The sequence below is a fragment of the Physeter macrocephalus genome, chromosome 19 (assembly GCF_002837175.3).
Source record: "Physeter macrocephalus isolate SW-GA chromosome 19, ASM283717v5, whole genome shotgun sequence".
Taxonomy (NCBI): Eukaryota; Metazoa; Chordata; class Mammalia; order Artiodactyla; family Physeteridae; genus Physeter; species Physeter macrocephalus.
The window spans coordinates 8,050,273-8,057,090 of record NC_041232.1 but is presented as its reverse complement, the minus strand read 5'-3'; positions in this window follow the sequence as shown (position 1 = coordinate 8,057,090).

Here is a 6,818-nt window from a genome sequence, read left to right as displayed (position 1 = left end):
GGAGCCATGGGCCTGCTTCTGAAGAGCTCTGAAGTTCACGCCGTGGTTTCCTCAGCCGCTGAGCTCAGCTCCCCGCTGGTGTCCTCGGGGGCTTCCTGCCAGCCACTCTGCCCCGGGCCAGGTTGTGGGCCTGATGTGTACCGCGCGCGTGGTCCCTGGGGCTGGGGGTACCTCTGCGCCAGCCCCCGCCTGGGCTCTCGTGCGGGGCGCTCGCCGTGCTCCAGTCCGGTTCCGGTTCGGACGTGGGCTGACCTGACGGAGGTGGCGTGGAGCTGGGGCTCTGGGGCTGCCCCGCCGCTCACCTCGGCAGCTCCCTTTGCTCTCGAGCTCCAGCTTCCTCGTGTGGCCCATGGAGATGATAGTGTTTCCCCCAGGGAAGCACCGTGAGCACTAAACCAGATGGCTTGGTATTATTCTGCCTCATCCGATGCACAAAACCCTGAAACGCAGGGATACTCCATCCCGTTTTACAGAAGAGGTAACTGAGGCTCAGGAAGGAGGGGTGACTTGCCAAGATCACACTCTTTCGAAGGAAGTTCCCAAGAAAGGTCACCTTGGGTCAGCCTTAGGTGTGCTATAATTAGCATTTTTAATTTCTGAAAAGGATGCTCCCCCTGCTCCCCCCACCCTCCCCCCACCCCCAGCTGGCAGATGGTGGCTCTGGGAGCCGGTCTCTCCCTTCCTCAGCATCATCCCCCGCTCGCACCCTGGGCCTCCCACCCTCACGAGTGGACAGAACCCAGGACTGGTTGGGAGGCTCCGTTTCCACCTCTCTGTGTGACCTCGACCAAGTCCCTGTCCCTCTCTGGGCCTCCCTTTTCCCCCTCTGTAAAATGGGGACAACCAGGGCCTCCTTCCAGGGCTGCTCAGAAGCTTAACTGAGTCAGAAGGAACTTGACTGAGCTGGGAGGGGCTGTGTGAGCCGATGGGATCCTGAGTTGATTTATTTCCTTTATATGGAAGGATTTGGGGTGGGGAGGGCTCCCCCTCAGTGTGTGGTTTTGGGGAGGAACTTGTACTCACATGACACACTCACGCACACGCACACACTCAGTTCTGGGCTTCATCCTTGCTCTTCCCACCACTCAGCGGAAAACCCCCAGGCCCAGAGCGCCCCCAGGAGGGTGCAGGGTCCAGACCACTCAGCTAGATTGGGGAGGGGCCACCCCTGGGCCCGCCCCCCTGGAAGAGCCACTGGAGATGGTCCAGGCGGGGCCCCGGGCCCTGAGCAGCAGCTTCCCCGTGCCCTTGGCAGGGCCATCCTGCCAGTCCGCTGGCCACAAGCCGGCCCCTGAATGATTCATGCCACCTTGAACTTGACTCCTGGCGTGACAAGCCGAGCGGGAAGAGCCGCCCCCTCCAGAGGGAGACTGGAAGCGTGCACGATGCAGGCGGCATAACCCCCAGGCGCCAGAAATGGAGTATTATTACTGCCCCAGCTTGTTGAAGCTCTTGCGGTACCTGTGGGTGAGTGCGGCCGTCTGGACCCGTATCTCCTTTTTCTTCTCCTCCCGACTCCTGCCAGCTTTGCTTCCTGGCTCTGTCTGGTCAGCAGTGTCTCTGTTTTCTTTAAGAAATGGTGGTTGTTTCAAGGAGGAGGTGGTGTTGGGAAAGGGATGGGGTTTGATTTGGGAGACAGAGGGGACTCAAAGAAGAGGACGGGGTCCTGCCCAGGGTGGATCAGTGGGCACGGCGGCCACCCCTCCAGTCCTCGGAAAAACAGGAAAAACAAGGGGAGCGTTAGTGATCTTTCCAGAAATCGACATTTCTTTGATTTACAGGACTGTTCTTTATTCTGAAATTACATCCTACTTGCCTTTGTGTGCATGTAAAAATGTCTCATCTTTTATGAGTTGGAAAGAAGAGATTTTGTTTTTCTTTCAGTGAACTTACTAAGAAAAAGTAGAAAGTTGGAACCCTCCCATTGCGGCCTCTCCTCTATATAACAGAGGAAAAAAAAAACTCCAAACTTTTTTTGGCGAAATGCCAAAAACAGGGAACCCACGTGGAAGTACTTTGTGGGGTATAAAGTGCTTTTCAAATCTTGTTTTGACTCTGAGATTGATCTGCTGTGTGTCCGCAGGCAATTTGCTTCCCCTCTCTGGGCCTCTGTTTCCTCATCTGTGAAACTAAGGGGTGGGCAGTAGATGATGGTGGGTTATGTGACATTCATCAGGGCTCCGTGAATAGAGGGGCTTAGCGGGGAATCGTCACAGGTGGGTCTCAGAGTTTTCCAGAACATTTGCCACCCGGCTGAGAACGCCCAAGAAAGTAAGACTTGGGAAATATTATTTTTCCCCCTGCTGAATGTTTGCAAATACTTCAAATGCCGAGTCACCCAGGGAATTTTCCGGAGCTCCTAAAAATACAACTTTAGGAAACATTGTCCTTCAGCCTCTCCCCACCCCAGCCCAAGTCCCCTGCAGCAGCTGAAAAACAGGAGACACCCCCCCCACCCCCGCCTAGTCCTTCTCCTTTGATCACTGACTTTTGATTATTGTCGTACTGTAAACGTAAGGGAACATTAACTGGTTTATTTTTTTTTAATTACAAAAATAATTTATGGGCATGGTAGAAAACTTGGAAGATATTGAAGAGCATGAGAAAGAAAATAAGCAGCCCATAATCATTTGTATTTGGGGATTCTGCTGCCTACTGGGGCCTCGACCTTGATGTGCTGGACACACAGGTGCTGGGCTTCAGTGTTACGGAGGCTGTGATTTGTGATTTATAGTAAGAAATACATATTTGGTCTTTGTTCCTGTCTCTGGCACAAGGCTCCTAAAACCCTTGGTGCTTCCAAAGTGATAAAGGTGTCTAGATATTCACATATGAGTTTATGTTAATGAGATGACTTTTGGCCTGCACCTAAGTAAGGGTGGGGGCTGGTTGCCAGGGAAACCAACCAGGTGAGCTCTTCCTCTTTCCCAGGAAGCTACATCCGATGGAGTGTGACCAGCTAAGCATCAATTATTGTAAGGGTCCTGATGGGCGGGGGGTAGCCCTCCCCATCCCTGCTGTAGACTCTCATAGCACAGAATATACATTCACCCATCACTCCATCCGCCCGGAACACTAACTGCTCTCAGTTTTCTGCTCCATTGTCGCCTCTTCATAATGTTTCAAAATTTTGGAATACTTTTAGATTTACAGAAAAGTGGCAGAGATGGTCGGGGGAGTCCCTGTATACCCTTCACCTAGCGTCTTACTGTAACGACCATAGTATATTGTCCAACGTAAGAAATTAACATGGGTGCAGTGCTATTAACTAAACTCTAGGCTTTATTCCAGTGGTTCTCATCCAGGGACGACCTTCAGGGGACACTTGGCAATGTCTGGTGACATTCTTTGATTGTTGCAGCTGGGGCGGGGGGGGTGCTGGTGGCATCTTGCGGGTGGAGGTCAGGGATGCTACGAAAGATGGTACAATGCACAGGGCAGTCTCCCACCCCCCAAACAACCACCACCAACAGTGACCCGTTCCCAACAGCAGTCGCACCAAGGCTGAGAAAGCCTGCTTGATTCGGATTTCACCAGATTATCCACCCATGTCCTTTCTCTGTTCCAGGATCCAACACGGGGCCCACGTCGTATTCTGCCCCTAAATTTCATCCATCGCAGTGAACGAACGAGCGTTAGAATATGCACGTCTCGCTTTATGTGCCCACTGATAAGGAGAACATCTGCCCACATCTGGAAGCCCTCTGTAAACGCGTTGCTTAGTGACCACTAACTACCTGCACTTGTCGTCAGCCTTGATTTATCAGCCGTTCTCCCACGGTTGGACACCTGGGTCACTCCCAGGCATTCACTGCACGCACAACTTAGTGATCGTCATTCTCAGCCTTAACTCTCTATTCACTTTTCAGGTTCTTTCCTAAGTCAGCTTCTTAGAATTGGGGCCAAGCGTGGGCTGCAGCGGGTTTCTGCAGAGTTGGTCATTTGTCGGTGGTCTCCTGTTGGTGGCCCGAGTCCCCCACATAGCTGCAGTTCCGTTCTGGGGGGGAGGGGCGCTGCCCCCACCATCAAGCCCAGTCACTGCCCGGCATCAGCTGGGAAGTGGGGGAGGGAGATTAAGTTTCTGCTTTAAATCATTAGTAACTGTAGCTGGTGGCCACCCCTGCCATGGCTGTTTTGAGTTACTTAATCTCCTTTGTTGCCGAGATAACCCAGCCAGACGGTCCCAAGGCTGGTGGCCTTGCTGGGGCACTAGCACCAAGTTGGTTGCTTGTGGTTGCTGCGACAATAAAAATAACGACAACGTTCACCGTCACCACCACCATTCCTGCTGAGCGCTCCCAGCGTCCGGGGCCCGTGCCTTTCATGGTTATCTCATCCTCACGAGAAACCAGAACCTTATGTGTGGGTCTCATTATTATCCCCATTTTGCAGTTAGGGAACCTGAGGCTCCGAGAGGTTAAGCTGCTCACTGAAGGCCTCCCCAGCTAGGAGGTGTCAGAGCCTGTATCTGAGTGCAGGTCTCCCTTTATGACATGTTAGCTACTTCATTGAGTCTGATCTTCCTGTTTCTCAGATGGGGAAAATGAGGCCCACGGGTTGAGGCGACTTGCCGGCCTACAGGAAATCCTTCGACCTGTATCAGCTTTTGCAAAGTGGAGGATTATAGAAAGATGTTGCACTGGGCCAAGCTGGGCTCTGGAGGGGAGAGCCCTGGCCTAGAATCCCAGCTCCACCAACAGCAAGTCACATTGCCTCACTGAGCCTCAGTTTCCCCGTCTGTACGTGGCTTGTGCTGAGGATTAGCTAAGACAAGGGGCATCAGTATCCTTGGCACAGGGCTGGACTCGGAGGAAGCACTCACCACCTAGATGTTCTTGTTTGGGGGCGGCGGGAGGGCTCTGATAGAATGGGAGACACCCCCCGCCCCGGACTCTGCCAGGCTCCCCAGAGGCTGCCTGTCCAGCCAGCCCAGAGAGCCTGAGCGCTGACTCCCGGCTGGCCGCCTTCCTTGACTCCATGTCACCCACAGCCAGGAGGGTTGCCAGAATGTCACTTCTGACGGCTTCTTCAGGAAGAGGCTAGGTGACGCGGAGACCAAGCCCGAGGGCGGACCCCTGCGCTGTTGGCGGCGGGTCCCTTTCCTGCCCCTTTCAGACGCCTCCTTGCCAGGGTCTGTGGTCCGATGGCTCCGTCTCTGTGCGGTGACAGAGAAACCACTGTGTTTTCCGTGGTGGTTGCTGAGCTTCATCTCCCTGCCTTCGACTCCATGGCCAGATTTTTTTTTTTTTTTGTGGAAAAATGTCCAAATGTCTCAATGTGGTCAGGCTGGCCGTTCTCTCCCCAGGGCCTCCTGGTTGCCTGGTTACCCAGCTCTGTCCCTCACTCAGCCTGTCGTCACCTCCAGGAATAATAATACCAGTCATGAGACAGTGACGTGCATTCCTCCCTCGCCCTCCAAACACTTGCACGTGTGGCATCGCAGTTAAGCCTCCCAGCAGCCCCGAGAGCCGGGTAGTGTTATTTTACAGACGGGAAGCCTGGAGCTCCAGGGGGGTGAGTGCCCACCTGATATGGACCAGCTGGCAAGGGGCAGAGCTAGGGTTTGAACTCGGGAAGTCTGGCACCAAAGCTGATGTGCTTGGTTATGGCATGCGGCTTCCCTCAGGCAGGAAGGATGCCCATCTTCACCCAGCCCCGGGCATGGTGCCCAGCACATAGTAGGTGCTCAGTAGACACAGCGTGTGGAAGGCATGGTGAGGACTGGATGGCTGTGGGCTTTATCGGGGCACCTGGCGAGTACTCCACACACACCTGTCCGCTATTACCGTGGCTACTGCTGTTATTTTTACCACCAGCTCCTGAGTCTCAGATCTTGGCGGTCTCACTCTGTGCTAAGGGTCCGGTTTGGCTTTGCAATGTCTGTGGCTGAAATAGGAGAACTGGCTATTTGTGTGCTGTTGGAGCCAGGACTGAGGCTTGGGCCGCAGGCAGCTTGTGTCATGAGACTCGAGCCCCGGGTGCCTTGTAAACCCAGTTGCAGGGCAGAGAACTGGGATCTTGGTGTCAGAGCCTCCTGGCTTCCAGTCCCCACCGAGCAGCTTGCTAATGGAGTAGAGAGCTTCAGGCAATCTCCTAACCTCTCAGAAAGTCAGTTTTGCTGTCTGTAGAGTGGGAATGATAATAACATCTCCCTCATGGGAGGTCCTGAGGACTCAGTGAGGCAATGCCAACAAGCCCGGGGCACAGTCGGTCCTGGATAAGTGTTAGCAGCTGATGCCGGTGTAGACAGCTAATGGGTCCTCAATCCAATTCAATTAAACGCCTGCGGCAGGGCCTGCTCTCAGTGTTTGAGATAATCCGTGAACCAGACGGTCAAAGATCCCTGCCTCGGGGACTAACGTTCCAGTGGGGGGTTCAGGCAGTAAAGAATGGGTGTGTTACACCCGAACACTGTATAGTATGTCAGGAGTCTGGCGGCCGGGAAAAGAAGGATGTAAGCGGGTGAGAAGCTCAGGAGGGCTTGGATGGGTGGGCCTGCCACGAGAAGGTGACACTGGAACAGAGACTTTGGAAGAGAGGAGGGAGAAGGTCCAGGGAGGTTGCAGGAAGAGGCAGCAGCCAGTGCAAAGGCCCTGAGGTCCATGTGTGCACAGGCAGTTCTTTGGAACCAGGAGGAGGCCAGTGTGGCTGCAGCAGAGAGTGAGCGAGGGGATGGGAGTTGTCAAGGTCATGCAGGGCCTGGTAGCCACTTGGAAAACTTTGCCTTGTGCTCTGAAGGGGACGGAGCAGTGGAGGGTGTTCGCTTGGAGTGGGAGGGACACAGTCTGACTTGGGTTTTGAACAGACAAAGGCAGAAT